This window comes from Myotis yumanensis, unplaced genomic scaffold (assembly GCF_028538775.1).
Source record: "Myotis yumanensis isolate MYYU_CA2020_CCGP unplaced genomic scaffold, mMyoYum1.0.hap1 SCAF_3, whole genome shotgun sequence".
NCBI classification, from domain to species: domain Eukaryota; kingdom Metazoa; phylum Chordata; class Mammalia; order Chiroptera; family Vespertilionidae; genus Myotis; species Myotis yumanensis.
In genome coordinates, this window is record NW_027223754.1 from 115,960,119 (window position 1) to 115,977,053 (window position 16,935).

General features: G+C 45.6%; 1 pseudogene; it reads right to left on the reverse strand.

Annotated features, from left to right (window-relative positions):
- Window positions 1–1,296: 1,296 nt before the first annotated feature.
- On the reverse strand, window positions 1,297–2,331 carry LOC139006305 (small ribosomal subunit protein eS25-like; annotated as a pseudogene).
- Window positions 2,332–16,935: the final 14,604 nt, after the last annotated feature.

Consider the following 16,935-nt stretch of genomic DNA (forward strand, 5'->3'; position numbering starts at 1 on the left):
TTTTCCACAGTGGCTGCACCATCTGCCTTCCCACCAACAGTGCACAATGGTTCCCTTTCCTCCACATCCTGGACAACACTTGTTGTTTGTCGATTTATTGATGATGGCCATTCTGACGGGTGTGAAGTGGTAGCTCATTGTGGTTTTAATTTGCGTTTCTCTGATGATTAGTGATGTTGAGCATTTTTTCATATGTCTATTGACCATCTGTATGTCCTCTCTGGAGAAATGAGACATATTTCTATTTAAAGCATCTTAAACTGTCCTGGGGCATAATGTCAGAGGACTGGGGCTGGGGCCCTAATGTTGACTTTAGGAGAGGAATGGTGATAGAGGTCCTGGCAAGAACACTGGGGTACAATCCTTTTGCACTCTGTTAATCTCAGTGGTCCCTAGTGTTTTAAAGAAGTATCTTACCTTCCTTACATTAAAAGTAATTTAAAACAGGTTCTCAGTTACAATTACAAATATTTAAAAATATATATTAAGTGAAAAAAGCAGCACAGGAAATTGTACTCATCTGATACTGTGATTACATAAAAGCATGTCTGCATTGAGCCAATGACAAGAGGGGAAACAGGAAAAAAATCAAAGGTGTTGATTTGTTCACGGGGCAGTGGATGGTTTGTCTCTTCTATACTTTCAATATTTTGAAGTTTACATTTCCATGTGAATTTTTTACTTGGCCTGTTGATCCTGCCCCTGGACCCTGGATCCTTGGGTGAATGCTGGGTGGGGTCAGCTGAATAATGGCTCCTGAAGGTGTCTACTGCCCAACCCCAGAAACCTGCAAAGGTTACCTTACATGGTAAAAGGGTACTTTGCAGATATGACTAAGGTGAAGATCTTGAGATGGGAAGGTTACCCTGAATTATCCCAATGGGCCCTAAAATATAATCATAAGTATCCTGTGAGGGAGGCAACAAGGTCCCAAACAGCAGTGGGAGGTGCTACAACAGAGCAGGAGGTGGAATGATGGGGGAATGGGCTTCCAGAAGCTGGAAAGACAAGGAAACAGATTCTCCCCTAGAGCTTCCAGAAGGAATTTAGCCCAGCACCTTGATTATAATTAGGAGTAGGCCACCATCTTTGTAGCTGATCTGGAAACTTTACCACTCAGGAGAAATTCATCAAGAAATCCAAAAAAAATTTGTAATTTTGTATGGTGATGGATGGTAACTATACTTATTGTGATGATCATTTAGCAGTGTATACAAATATTAAATCATTGTTTTGTTTTTTATTCCTTTAATAAAGTTTTATTTTTCAAAATGTTCAGCTGGTAAGACCTGTTGTTCATGCATCTTCTCCAACAGCTGGGGCATCTCCACCTTTGGTGTTTCTGGTTAAATTACTTGAGCTCTGTGCTTTGAAACTGGTTTAATAAGTCCTTTACTGAGGAATCCCTGAAGGGCTCCCCTGGCCATGGAGCTGTGAATCTTCCGTCTTTCCAAGAGCACAGCTGGGGCTATAAGCTTGTAGCTGGGAACTTTCTTACAGAGCTTGTCATATGTTGCTTTGTCAAACAAGACCAGGTTATTGAGCTTGTCCTGAACGTTGTCTTTGGACCACTTCTTTTTGGCCTTGACCCCTGACTTATTCACAGGGTCTTGTCTTTCTAGGCCAACTTTCCAGCATCTTTCTTCTTCTTGTCATCCTCGGAGGCACAGGGAAACTCGGAGAGCAGGGCTCCGCTGCTGCCTCACCAAGATGTCAGACTGTGAGGACCCGAGTCATTATTTTGTAAACCTGAATATAATGTTACATGTCGATTATATCCCAGTAAGAAAAAGAAGTCCAGTTAATAACTAAATATCTGGAGTAGAATTCATTTATAAATTGGGTTCTGTCTATAATACACTTATTTTTGAAAAGTTTACAGCCTATTATGACAATCTGAAGAGTCAACTCTTCCATTAATTGATTCATTCACAAACATTGGGTGAGCACCCACTCTCAACAGGGCTTTCTGTACTAGAGGCTAGGCACACAGGGAAGTGGCCATCTCTATTTCAAGGAGCTCAAAGATTACAAATTGCAAAGACAGGGTCCATGGTGCGATGGAGGCAGAGCCTGCACCTGGGCCTTGGCCCAACCACCCCGACACTCACAGGGGCAGCAAAGGGAGCTGACCAAGGCCCCTTTTCTGCAGAAAAGTCTCATAAAGAGGAGATACACACTAAAGATCAAGTTGGAATGAAGGAGATAGAAGAAAATACTTATTTTATTTTAAAAACTCAGTGTGTAAAAGAAACAGAATAAAGATAACGAACCTCATAGTCCTGTCAACCAGCTCCAATAATTAGCAACATTCTGCCATTCTTACGTCATCTCTCCCCACTCAGTTACTGAGGTCAAATGTACTGAGATGAATGCAGCTTCTAGGACACTTTTGACAAATGATTTGCTCTTCTAATCCATACTTTATCACAAAATAGGCTGTTTCCCTTCTCCCAGAAAGCTTCTTTGTGTCCCCTCTCAGGTAATCCCCACACTCGTAGTGGTAACCACTGTTCTGACCTTTTTCATCTTAAAATATCTTTACTTGTTCTGGATATTCCGATAAGTGGGATCACGCAGGATGTACTCAACATAACATTATCGGTGGCATTCATTCATGTTGTTTCATATATCTGTACTTTGTCTTTTTTATTGCTGGATAGTATTCCAAAAGGAACACATATTTTTTAAAACTTCTATTTAGCCTCCCTTGGAACAGGACTCCAAGAGGGGACAATAAGGACAGAGACGGCAGGACCTCTACTGACCCCAGGAAGCTTGGTCCAACTGTAAGGAAAAGGCATTAAGGAAGGTGACTCATAGCTCTGAAGGTGAGGTGATGGGGCTATTGGTTACCCAGCCAGTAACCATCCCTCCTTTTCTTGCTCATGGAATCCCACTGTCTAGTCAATGGCGTGCTCAGTCATGGGGGTTGAATCATGATTGGTCTAAGAGCCATTCTTGCCAGTCTCTCTCCTTGCCATTGTTTAATCCAGTGGTTCTCAACCTGTGGGTCGCAACCCCTTTGGGGGTCGAACGACCCTTTCACAGGCATCTCCTAAGACCATCGGAAAACACATATATAATTACATATTGTTTTTGTGATTAATCACTATGCTTTAATTATGTTCAATTTGTAACAATGAAAATACATCCTGCATATCAGATATTTACATGACGATTCATAACAGTAGCAAAATTACAGTTATGAAGTAGCAACAAAAATAATTTTATGGTTGGGGGTCACCACAACATGAGGAACTGTATTAAAGGGTCGTGGCATTGGGAAGGTTGAGAACCACTGGTTTAATCCAAGGTTGTGCAAGTGGCCCATGCTGCCTGAGATGTATGGGCAAACACGGTGGGAGTTTCTCCTCTTATATTAAAGCGGTGGAGAAAGAGAAAACCTCTGACCCCTCTTCCTTCATGCTTTGGACAGTGTGACAAGAAGTTAATGCTGTGTCCACGAAGGAAAACATACCTGTCCTACCAAGGACAGCAGAAAGAGTCTGGTCCTTGGTGACATTATTGAGTTGCCAAACCAACTCCCGTGCTACCCACTTCCTGGCTTCTTGTTAAGTAAACAGTACTCATCTTTCTGGTTGAAGAACCATTTAGCAAATAGCCCATCATCTGCAGCCACCGGCAAATACCAGGCAGGCACACAGAAAAGTTCAAAGGCGTGTCAGGAAACATCTCTCTAGTTATGACCACGGCAGCTCTGGGGCACACTGTGCTAGGGTGAGGGACTGCGGCATGGAAGGGTTACAGAAGGTTACGGAATGTGTTGAGGGGGGGAAATGAGACATGAGAAATTGAATGTGCTCGGAGGGAGAGGGGGGATGTATGAGTAAGAAGTGAGTCAGGGTCAATGTGTTATGATATGCTCCAGCCAGGTGTGACTCTGTTTAACCTTAATGGAATGCTTTGTAGTTAATTTTTCTTAACACTGTCTTGCTATAAAGGATCATACTGCACCCTTGGTCTCTACCACATGCCGCGAGGCTTCCCAGAGGGGGAAGGTATGGGCTGTGGTCAGCTGGCCAGCTTAATAACGGCTATTAAATTTAAATTCTGAGTCGGTGGTCTATCTCGTTGAGCCAACCCATAACAACACCTTGTGTCTCAGGAACAGGGAGGAAACCCAAAGGACAAACAGAGCCAGGGATTGAGTACAAAAGGGAGGACAGGACCTAAAGGGATCAGAGAAAACAGGAGCTGCGCCTGGGCAGAGGGAAGGCTTTTAGGGTTTGGAATTATTTTTAAATATCCACACTGGTCCAAAAATATGGAGCTTTGTGGTTTTGGCCAGTGCTGGGGTGTCTTGTCACAGCCACTCCTGGGATACAAAAAGAAACCCTTATTTCTGATGAATAAACTATAATTTGAAGAGTCAACTCTACTTCCCAGTAAGCACCAGAATAAGCATCACACCATGTTATGAAAACATTTTAAGATTGTCCTATTTGTAGAGATAGTTGCAATCAAAATTTAGAATAGATATTTGATTAAAATCAGGTTTCCTATTCTGTCTGGGAGTTTGCATTTGTGTAAATTATTGTAGATACAGCCCCCGAGGCTGTGCACACATTGGGCATCTGCGGGGCCCTGCATCCTTCCTTCTTGCACATGTTTCTCCAGAGCGGAGTGTATGGCCACAGAATACAAATGGGCTACAGGTGTGCCGGAGAGGTTGCTCCCGCCAGCCCTGCAGCAGCAGGTGGGTCTTGGGGTAGCCACTGCCCCTGGGCACATTGTTCTACAGTAAGTAGCATCAACCACTCCCCCTCCATGCTGCACAATGTCATCTTCTCTGTGTGACAAGGCATGAAAACGTTTGGGAAGCGCTGCTCTGAAGGCCGTACATACTAAAAATGCTCCATCATCCACCTGCCTTTGCAGCGAGGGGCAGTCCATGACAGCTCTGGCCGATAAGCCATAAGCCCTCCTCCTCTTCCTGAAGTGTGGATGTAGAACAGGAGATAAGCAAATTGCAGCCCGAGGGCCGAATTCCAACTGCTGCCTGTTTTTGTGAATCACCTTTTATTGGAACACAGCTATGCCCATTTTACATAGTCTGTGTCTGGTTTGTGTGAAGAGGGCAGGGTGGAGCAGCTATGACAAAGACCTTTGGGCCGCAGCCACTCTCTAGGCCCCCCCCTGTCCTTTTTAAAAAAAATCTATTTTACTGATTTTTTACAGAGAGGAAAGGAGAGGGATATAGAGTTAGAAACATCGATGAGAGAGAAGCATCAATCAACCGCCTCCTGCACACTCCCTACTGGGGATGTGCCCGAAACCAAGGTACATGCCCTTGACCGGAACCGAACCCAGGACCCGTGAGTCCCCAGGCCAATGCTCTATCCACTGAGCCAAACCAGTCAGGACTCTTTGGCCCCTTTAGAAAGAGTTTGCTGACCCTGATATAGAAGACATTGAGGACAAAGCAACATAGTAAGGACAACAGATCAGGGTAAATCGTCCACCCTGGACTGCCCACCTCAAGACTACCTGGTACATGACAAGCATTGCTCATGCTTAAGTCACTATAATCAGGTTTCCTCCAACACTATCTTCTCCAGAAAAATCTTGTTATTGATTAGGGTTACTAGTTGCAAATGACATGTTTAAACAGAAAAATATATTTACTAAAAGACTAGAGGCCTGCTGCATGAATTCATGCACTGGTGGGGTCCCTCAGCATAAACTGTGGGGATCAGGCGGAAACTGGCTGTCCAATGCTGCCTACTGCTCCTGCCTGCCGCTCCTGCTCATCCCGGCCCCACTGCTCCTGCTGCCACTGCTGCCACTCCATAGGCTCGCTGCTGCTCCAATGCGGTCTCCAGGCTGCAGTGGCCAGCCATGAGCCTTGCGTCTGGCGCCTGTCATTCAGCTGAGCGGCGCTCCTGCTGTGGGAGCACACTGACCACCAGGGGGCAGTTCTGCATTGAGTGGCTGCCCCTTGGTGGTCAGTGCTCATCATAGTGACCGGTCGACTGGTTGTTTGGTGGTTTGGTCACCTAGGCTTTTATATATATATAGATGTGAGGTAACTAGAGGGTTTGGGCAGGGCTAGAACACTAAGCTCTGGCACTACACAACTAAGAGCAATGCCTGACGACATCACAGGTGCTATGCTAACAGCAGTACCACTTCCACTTCTTCCTGATGACCTTCAGAACTGGTACCAGCACCTCCCCTACTGCCAGCTCCAAGGGAGAGATGCCTCTGGCACACGTGGGATGCTGTGTCACCTTGGCTGCTAGTCAGCTCCACTGACATAGGACACAGACTGGGGACTCAATCAACAGAAATGTATTTCTCACAGTTCGGGCCACCTAAGGTCAAGGGGTCAGCGGGGCTAGTTTCCCCTAAGGCCTCTCCCCTTGGCTTGAGGATGGCCTCCTTCTCCCTGTGTCCTCACAGGGCCTTTTCTCTCTGCTCAGACATCCCTGGTGTCTCTTCCTTTTCTTATAAGGACACCCGTCCAATTGGATTAAGATCCCACCTTATGACCTCCTTAACTGCCTCTTTTAAGCCCCTATTCCCAAACAAGTCACTGTGATGGTTAGGGTTTCAACCTATGAATTTTGTGGGACATGACACATTTCTCACTATCAAGTCCACACCCTCATGGAGACGCATCTGATCGGCATGGAAGAGGAGTGTGCCTGCAGCCTAGCTCCAGGGAATTCCAGGAATGCAGATTTTCTGACTTCCACTTTGGGAAAGCAAGACAACATAGAGAATTGTCACCATGTGAGGAAGGTGGTCAAAATATTAAGCAGCCACAAATGACAAATGTTTACTCTGGCAGACATGCCACTCAATGCCAAGCACAGTCCTGAGCAGGGTTCTATATCTTTTCACAGCTCCTATTGGCTGTTTTATTAACAACCTGGTCCAGCTGCTGCCCTCTGTGGAGCACTTTTGGCCTCCTGGTCCCATGGGAGCTCTACCCCAGGGGAAGCCATTTACACAGACAACAATATGACTGCCCGGTACACCTGTGATATGATATGATAGTATCTTTATATGATAATATCTTTATGTTTGTATCCGGTTCTGGTTTGAAAACATGCTGATCTTGATGTTGAGATGGTTATGCATTTCAACTGTGTTTAAAAGATGTTTTGCCTATCATTGGTATGTGTTTGGAGAACAAAGGAAGTGGGGGGTGGCTTCCATGTGAACCAGTTTTTCTACCTTGACAAATACTAAGACAACCACGCTATATACAACTTTATTCAAATTAGTCATTGTTCAGCATTTGTAGCAAAGTCATAAAAATTGACACTGCCCTAGCTGGTTTGGCTCAATGGATAGAGCACCGGCCTGTGGACTGAAGGGTCCCAGGTTCAATTCCAGCCAAGGGCACATGCCTGGGTTGCGGGCTCGATCCCCAGTAGGGGATGTGCAGGAGGCAGCCAATCAATGATTCTCTCTCATCATTGATGTTTCTATCTCTCTCTCTTCCTTTCCCTTCCTCTCTAAAAATCAATAAAATATATATTTTTTAAAAATTGACACTGAATTTTCTCATATACATATAATATATATATATATATACATATATATATAATATAAGATTCACTACATCAAAGTAGTATGATAAAAGAGACCCGAGTACATAAATTAATTTAGTAGATAATAACAACATGATTCTGATAACAACATGATTTTGTTTATTGAACACTTTTTATGTGCAGGGGTTCAAAAATAGGAGAGGTGCTAACTGTTTTTTGTGCCAAACCATTCTAGGTGGAGGCAGGCATCTATTTTGATGCTTTCCTTCCTTCAAGGTGCTAATTAATCCTCCGCAAATATTCAGTAATTGTTTTTGTGAGTATGTCACACACCATGGATGCTCTCCCCCAGCAACTGACATCCTGTATAGCTGCAGGCAGCAGAGGCTGTTCTTGCCCCAAGCTTCATTGTTAATGTGCTTGAACACATACTAAGACATACTAAACAGTTCCTGTTTGTTAGCCTGAAATCCCTCCCCCCATCAACAAAATAAGAATTTTCCCTCAGTTTTGCAGTGGAGATAAAACTAAGAAACAATAGCTAACAAATATATTAGGTCAAGGTTTCTGTATGCCTTTTTCAAGCAGATAAATTGCACACGTGATGATTACAAAATTCCTGTTCGAAAGTGTCACCAGCCAGCTGCATAATGTCCCTTCTAAACAACAGAAAGGGATTTGTCCACCAGAGCTGCCCCAACTGGGCACTGGAGTACTGACCTGATCTCACCACTGCCAATCATTTGTGCCCTGGGATAGGTTATAAAAGGGGTAAAAACATCTCCCCACTTTGAGACAAACATTTAGTTGCCAGCAACTCTTTTTATACAGCCCTATAGGCGGGCGAACAGGACCTTCGGGTTGAGGAAGCTCTGCCTCCAGCAGGTGGCTGAGCCAGTGTGGGGACAGCCAACTGTTGTTTAATATTGCTTTGGACTGAAAATAAGGAAGCAGTAAAAACAAACTCCTGAAAAGCTTGGACTGGTCTATGGAGTCCTGAGATTTTTATCCCATGGCTCATTGGGAGAAAAGAACAGCCTAGTCCAAGAGGAGTTCCCTGGTTTGGGCAAGGGAAACAGTGTGGCAGTAGGTCCCGGTGCCGCTGGCAGGCAGAGTGGGCTCTGGAAGTAACTCCAAGTGAGAACAGACAACACAGCAATGCTCTTCCCAACCAGCTCCATTGTTCAGCCCCTGCCCTACTGGAGTCTGGACTGGATGGGGCAGGGTCTGCATCCCCTTCTCCCCTCAGCCCCCACCCCCCCACCCCCAAAGAAGCTCAGGAGAGGCTGAAACCTTAGAGGTTTTAGGAGCTAAAATCTGTTTTTGTGGGAGCATCCACAGCTCCCTGATATATTTGCCCGTCAACTCCTTATCTCCCCCTTACCACTGTCCCATGGCCAGCTGAAGCTTGGGCTTGGTTGGGTAAATGCATCCAGTGATTTCTTAGCAGAGCCTCTTCTTCTTTCCCTGTGTGAAACAGAAGGCTAAGTAGGGCTTGCTTCCCCATCGTCCAGTTCCCTCTACTTTATAGCTTCCACCTGTCCACCTCACAGGGTCGCTATGCACATTAAATGACATGATACATGTAAGAGCATCGCACCGCACTGGGAACACAGTAAAGCCGCATAGCTATTGTTATCATCACATCAGAATGTCTCAACATTTCCTTTCTATCCATGGTATATTTCCTCAGTATGTAGCTCTGTGATACATTTTCTTCTATTGTTTCCCCCCCCCCCTGTCCCCCCCAATAGCATATCTGGAGGGAGTGGGGATAAACCCATGACAATTTGCCATGCTTTAACCCAAAGTCAACATTATTTATTATAATATTTAAAATATGTCAACAACCTAAAGATTAGTAAAAGGGCAGCGATTAGGTCACAGGGTTGCTTGGAGGTGAGACTTTAGCTTATTAAGACACTAGAGGCCCAGTGCACAAAATTTGTGCACTGAGGAGGGTCCCCTTAGCCTGGCCTGCTCCCTCTGGCAGTCTGGGACCCCTCGCTCCTTACTGCCTGCCGGCTTGTTGCTCCTTACTGTTCAGCTCGCTGCTCCTTAGCACTGCAGCAGAGGCGGGAGAGGCTCCCACCACCGCCATTGCACTCACCATCCGTGAACCCGGCTTCTGGCTGAGCAGTGCTCCCCCTGTGAGAGAGCACTGACCACCAGGGGGCAGCTCCTGCATTGAGCATCTGGCCCCTGGTGGTCAGTGCACTCGTAGGGACTGGTCGTTCTGCTGTTCGGTCAATTTGCATATTAGGGTTTCAGGACAAGATAGGTATAGAAAATCACAGTGAAGCAGATCTTCAATCTGAAAAAAAAAAAAAAGGTGTTACTAGTCTCCTATAAACATAAGGCAGGGAGGCATCCACTTTCAAAAAAAAAAAGGACAAAGAAGAAGACAACATAAAACATGTTGTTTTCCTGAATGGTCTAGCAAAAGCTAACATACCTCTTGATTTGCAGGGTTGTCAACTGGGGAGGAAGTAGATTGGTTTGCCTAAGAAGCCCAGAGTCAACAGTCCAATGCTGCTTCCCAAATTTGAATTTAGAAAGGTCTATCAGGTACAAACGAGGAGCTAAAATCTAGTGGCAGAGAAATGAACAAGACCCTGAAATAAAGTTATTCTGGAGGAAGAGAGTCAAGGCTCATGTTGCAAGTTCATAGCAAAAGCCTAAGAATTGGTAGTGGAATTGACTTCAGAACAAATATATGACTGATTTTGGAAGTGCCTCAAAACCCCACAAGTCTTTGCCAGTGGCTGTGTCTTAGAGAACAATGACTGGGGGTGAAAATGTAAACCACAAAGGGGCTGGACCAGCAAGGACCTCCTAGGATGGATGGAGGGTTACTGCCCAGTAGAGTGCACAGGGCTATTCTTCAACTCTGTCACCTGTGGCAGGCAGAGGAAACTGCATAGCTGGACAGCTGGGTCTCCAGTTTTGTTAGCTTGGTATCTGGAGTCCTCTTGGGAGAAGGAAGGTTCAAGTGTTCTTGGAGAACTTGGGTGAGACTTGGGCAGGCAGGGGAATCTTGAGGGGATGAAATGGACTTTCTGCTCAAAGGGCCTGTGGTGCTTCAGCAATTAATTTAACTTAAAAAGACAATAGAAGAGGTGCAACCATGTTTATACAATGTAGAGAAAGCCTTACAATTACATCTACATTTTTTAACAATCATTAGATGGACTGCTGTAACCTAAAATGTAGGATTTTAAAGGAGTACTTGAAGATTAAAATATTTATGATATAGTGTTAATTTTAAAAAAACAATATAAAACTATACATATGCATGATCATTTTTATTATATTTATCAAAAATAGGGTCATATAAGGAACTGGAAATAAATATAAACAAAAGATTAATTAGAGATTATATCTCATTGCAGAGGTCTGAGTGGTTTTATGTTCTCTCATTCAGTATAGTCCAGCTAGATACCTTGGCTTTCCTTTCACACGTGACTTCACCTTTAATGCTGAGGCTGCACAGTTTGGAGTGAAGTGAGAGGAAGCATACCTCCTCTTTCTTTTCTTTAATTCCTGCCTTGGCTCATAAGATAAGCTCTTCTATGCATTACCCTTTTTTTCTCTCCACAAGGGAGAAGTAGTAATCTGATGGATGAGACCCTTAGTCAACAGTAGGGGTAAGGCCCAGTGCCTCTGAATAAAACCAGGCTCCAGACTTCCTCTCTTGGACCTGCTTGCCTGGGGTGGGGGAGAAGTGTCCTTTCTGTCTTGGTTTCCTGTCCCCACACACCCCTTCCTGAGTTGGAGGCCTGCCATTCCCCTGGTCCTCCATCTGCTGCTAAGTGGGGATGTTAGGTTTGGGATTTGGGGAAAGAGAGGAGAAAGCCCCCATTTTGTCCAGGCAAGGACTAATTTTCAAGTCAGCTCCAGTGTCATAAAGCTCATTCTCTTATCCTTGGCTCCATGGCCATTCTCCATGGGGTGAACTTGGAAGCCAGGGCCAGGAGTAACTAGTATCCTGAAACCACAGTGCCCTTCTGTGTAAACACATCAGGAGTTCCAATTAAACTAAATGTTTCCATCTTTGCAATTTTGCAGGTTATGTAGACTAGAAAAAATATTACCTGGATGATTCAAATATGTCCTGCTAGCAGATGGTGAACTGGGGAGGGACTGCAGTGGGTGGGCTGGCAACACAGTTCCTTTGGCCCAAGGGTGGATAGTGTGCCAGCCTGCAGCTTGTGTGCCCTCATATAACCAGGGCACCTGGCTCCGCTGCTTCCAGCAAGGTTTAGCACAGGAGGCGCTGGTGGAAGACGAGAGCGGGGAAGGGAGAAGCCAGGGCTTCCTTCCCCTGTCCTCCAGGGTCCTCCATGGCTCTGGATCTACCAGGAAGGCCCAGCTCCCTCAGGGTCACCCTACGCCCACTCCCTTTGTCCCCCCTGCCTACAGGTGCCGGTGGATTCCTGCTAGTGCTAATCTCTCTGTGGCTTCACAATCCCCTATTGGCCTCACACCAGTAAAAACAGTTTCCTTTGTTTGTTTCCCTCAATAGTTGGAGATATTTCCATTTTCCTGGTTGAATCATTGACTGATAATACAGGCTTGAGTGTCACCTTCAAGCTTAGGAATGGATGTTTTCCAGCTGCTGGGCTGCCCAGAGCTCTCAGTGTCAGACTGTGGAGGTGGCAGAAGGCTGTGCATGAGAGGCTCAGAAAACCATCAGTCAGAAAGCTATGGTGTCGGTGATACTGTCCTGAGGGACAGGCCCTTTCTTCTTCTCTGTCCCCATTGGGTCTCTCCCCCAGACTCAGTTATTGATGCCATGTTCATTTCTTCAAGGCCTTACTCTGAGCTGTCTGTTCATTAGTTCCTCTGAAAATATTGCCTGATGAATACTTATGAATTAACCAATTTCAAGGGTACTTTTATAGAGGAAATACAAAGGTTATTTTTTTTATTACTAAAGTAATATAGGCTCCTATAGACATTTTGGAAAAAAAACATAAAAAACTAAAAACCAATTATAATTCCAACCACCCTAAGATAACCTCTTTTACACTATGGTGATAGTGTGCAGTCTTTTCATTTTTTTCTTGCATGTGTGCACCAGTGTGTGTGTGTGTGTGTGTGTGTGTGTGTGTGTGTATTCATAGCTGAGATTATATTTTACTAGAGGCCCAGTGCACTAAAATTCATGCACTGGGGGGGTGAGGGGGCTATCTCAGCCCGGCCTGCTCCCTCTCACAGTCTGGGAGCCCTGAGGGCAGTGGTTCTCAACCTTCCCAATGCCGCGACCCTTTAATACAGTTCTTCATGTTGTGGTGACCCCCAACCATAAAATTATTTTCGTTGCTACTTCATAACTGTAATTTTGCTACTGTTATGAATCGTAATGTAAATATCTGATATGCAGGATGTATTTTCATTGTTACAAATTGAACATAATTAAAGCATAGTGATTAATCACAAAAATAATATCTAATTATATATGTGTTTTCCAATGGTCTTAGGTGATGCCTGTGAAAGGGTCGTTCGACCCCCAAAGGGGTCGCAACCTACAGGTTGAGAACCGCTGCCTTAGGGGATGTCCTACTGACAGTTTAGGGCCTAAACCACAGTCTGGCCTTCCTCTGCAGGAGGTGACCGGCTGATCAGGGGAAGGCACCGCCTCCATCACCCCCTCACTGCTGCTGCCTTGGCCTCCCTCTGCGGGAGGCGACCCAGTGATGGGGGAAGGCGACACCCCATCATGCCTCTCCTGCTGCCACGCCGGCTGCGAGGCCACCTGAACCTCAGCCCTTGCAGCCACTGAAGCTTGCCTGAACCTAGGGCTGGACCTGGGTAGCGGCAGCCGTCATCCGCTCCCCCATGCACCTCCTGGTCAAGTCCCCGCAGGGGACGCAGTGTCAAGTCTCCACCCACCCGCATGCACCTCATAGCTCATGCAGCTGCGCACACAGCCTCCTGGTGATCACTCATTGTGGTGTGAGGGCATGACGACCACATAGGCTTTTATTAGTATAGATATGTGGTTCTATACCCTTGCTTTTACCACTTCAGAAACAGAGGCTCCTCAAAGCCAGAATTCCACAATATGACATAAATTCAACTTCCCAAGTGTGGGTTGAGTGCTCTCCTGTATCTCCCTACTGTCCACCAATGGTCTTTGGCACCAATTCAATGCCAACAGGAATTCCAAATTTGGGTGCTGTGACAAAGGAAACTTTCTTCAGTGCAAAACAGTTCAATTGTGATCCAGCACAGCTGTGAAAATAGCATGGCTGTGAGGCAGCCCTAGGGCCAAGGCCCTCTCTGCCTAGACCAGCTCTGCTCCATGCTGGTCTGCTTTACTCCACTCTCCTCTGGCGAGGCATCTTCAGTATTTCAGTGTTTCAACTCAGCCAGGGAGACAGTCTTCAATCTTCAATGGAAAGGGAAATTGTGGCTCCTGGAGCCAGAGAGGGGAGCTGGCGTATATGAACAAGAGTCCCCACTCATAGCCACTGATTGGTTAGTCCTCATGCAAATGAGAACTCCAAATCTTCACAGTTTGATTGGTCTCAAAGGCACTGTCTTGATTGGTCAGAATAGAGCCACTCTGATTGGTTGGATCTGCACACCTCTGATTGGATGGGGAAAGCCTCAGTTCTATTGGTTGAAATAGGATTCCAGGACCTCCTTTCTAAGGGCTGGCTCAGCTGGCAGAAACACAGTGTAGGTAGGCAGTTCAGCACTGGCTTCTCTATGAAGTGCAGTTTGAGTGAGAAGGCCTGTGCATAAATGGCTGCTAGGTTCTGTGGTTTTGTTTTATAATTTGAGCCCAGTTAGCCACCAGGGGCCATTCTTAGTAGGTGTCTTTTTTTTTTCTCCCTCAGGGTTCACACTACTAAGTGCGGGGATAGTGTTGGTATAAAGAAAGAGTGGATTTGGAGACAGGCTGATAGCACCCCACACAGAATCAAAGAGCCATCCATGTGTGTATGCAAATCAAGTGACAAACTAAAATGGTGACATTTAGGGGCAATGGGCCATTTCCTAGATAATGAGCATAGTATTGTGAACAGGGTGCTAAAGGGGGAATTTAGAGCTTTTTTGAGATTCTGGGGCTTCTTAATCCAGGAGTAGTTAATCTTATCTTTAATTTGTTCTTAATTGAAAAAAAAATAAACTTTCTGGAATGTGGATATTGCATACAATAATACAGCAGCCAGAGGAGATGAGAATAAAATTCTACCTCCTTCACAAAGAGGCGGGTATTTCCCCTCCCTGTTGAGCTTCTATCTCTTGCCTGTGAAATGTTTCAGAGGAGAGAGGAGGGTGAAGGCCCAGGAGATACTATGTTAATGAGAAGCAGAACAAAAGCTGAAAATGATTTGCATAGATAGAACCTGACCCAGCAGATATTTGAAGAGGAAGTCCCTGTGGAGGTGTCCCACATAATGGAAGGGCCATTCTCAGCCCTGAATCTGAAAAGAAATGTCTGAATCTAAAAAAAAGTTCATAGTTTCTCTCTCACCCAGTCAATGCTTGCAAGGCTCGGTCCCAGCATTTCAAATTGGGACAATCACTCTGCCATCAGCTGTGTGCCTGCACTGCTGTTTGCTCTAGTGATGCCCAGGAGCACCCAGGGGCCGGCTCTCCCTGAGCCCGGTGACCCTCAAAGAAGGACTGTGCTGATGCAGTGGGCCCTCAGCTCACTCCTGAGAACAGTGCAGGGGACAAAAGAATAGAACATCCCAACCACTGGTTATTTGACACAATCATGTTGAGCCTTCCTGTTGGCAGGAGAGTTCAGTGGCCAAGTTACTGAATTCTAGGAAGGATTTCCAGCTTCTCCCCCATCTCTTCACCTCCATCCCCACTGACATTAGTGTCTATGACTCAGAATAAGGTCAAGCAATGGAATTGCTGATGGAGACAAGGTAAGAGGTTCAGGACTTGAAAAGAGAGACTCTGGACCTCCTGAGGTGCCCAGAGCCTCAGAACCTTCCCATCATCCTTCTCTCCAATGGACATGCCACCTCATATGAGAGTGGTACAATTTGGGGCGCTTATGGGAGCAAACGCATTCTGACCCTTATCCCCATCAGACTGGATTTGTGCTAAGAGAAAAGAGCAGTGACATTGCTGAGCACCTACTGTGTGTACGGTATTGTGCTGGTGCTCTCGTCCCTTCCTTCTTCCAACAAACCTGCAAAATTGATACAATTGGCCCCGAAGCAGTGAGGAAACTAAAACCCAGAAAAACTAGGGGTCTCACTCAAGGTCATCAGAGCTAAGGTTCAAATCTGAGTCAGCTGCTTCTATCCCTGTGCTTCTTGTAACACTCATTCTTTCATTACATGAATATTTGTTGAACACACAATGTCTGCCCAGACGCTTTGTTAAGTGCTCGAAATACGGAGTGAACAAAACCCTAGGCTTGAGTTCAGTGGCGGAAGCAGGTCTCACACACAGAACCAGATGTATAGTGACAGGTGTGAGTGGTGCTAGGAGGAAACACGAGGGAGCCCATAGAGAGGCCGACCTGCCCTCTTCATTCATTCGGATGGGACTCTGGAGGCAGTGACAAGGAGGAAGCAGAGACCTGCACAGTGAGTTGCCCAGCTAACGAGGTGGGAACAGCTTCCCAGGCCAACACCCAGTCGGCACCTGGAGGAATGAGGGTGAGGCCCCGGGATGGAGGGAGGTGAGAAAGCCTGGAAGAGTTGCACAACCTCACCAGCTTGTTAAAGATGTGGGGCGTATCTCACTGCAGGGATATAAGGGGATTAGTATTTTTAAAGAGAAGATTCCAAAACAACCTAAATGTGCACTGATGCATGAACAGGGAAATAAAATGTGGTCCATCCACACAATGGAATGGTATTCAGCCTTAAAAAGGAAGGAAATTCTGACACATGCTGCACCATGGGTGAACTTTAAAGACATTATGTTACATGAAGTAAGCCATACACACACACAAAAGAAATAATTTAAGTGGGGCTATTTCCATCAAGGGGGATTAATGAAGTAGCATCCTTCCACTTACATGAGGTACTCAGAGCAGTACACCACGGAGACAGGAATTAGAATGGTGCATGCCAGGGGCAGGGGTTGGGAGGGAATGGGAAGCTGTTGTTTAATGGAGACAGAGTTTTAGTTTGAGAAGATGAACAAGTTCTGGAGATGGATTGTGGTGATGGTTGCACAGCTGTGTGAATGTACTTAATGCCACTGGACTGTACACTTAAAGCAGTTAAATAGTAAATTGCAGGTTATGCATATGTTACACACACACACACACACACACATTTCTAGATAACAGATGGAAAACAGATTAGAAGGATGGTAGACAGGGAGCAGTAGAACCAGATAGGATGCTTTGCAGTAGTCGAGGTGAGAGATGCTACTTCATTAATCCCCCTTGATGGAAATAGCCCCACTTAAAATTGAC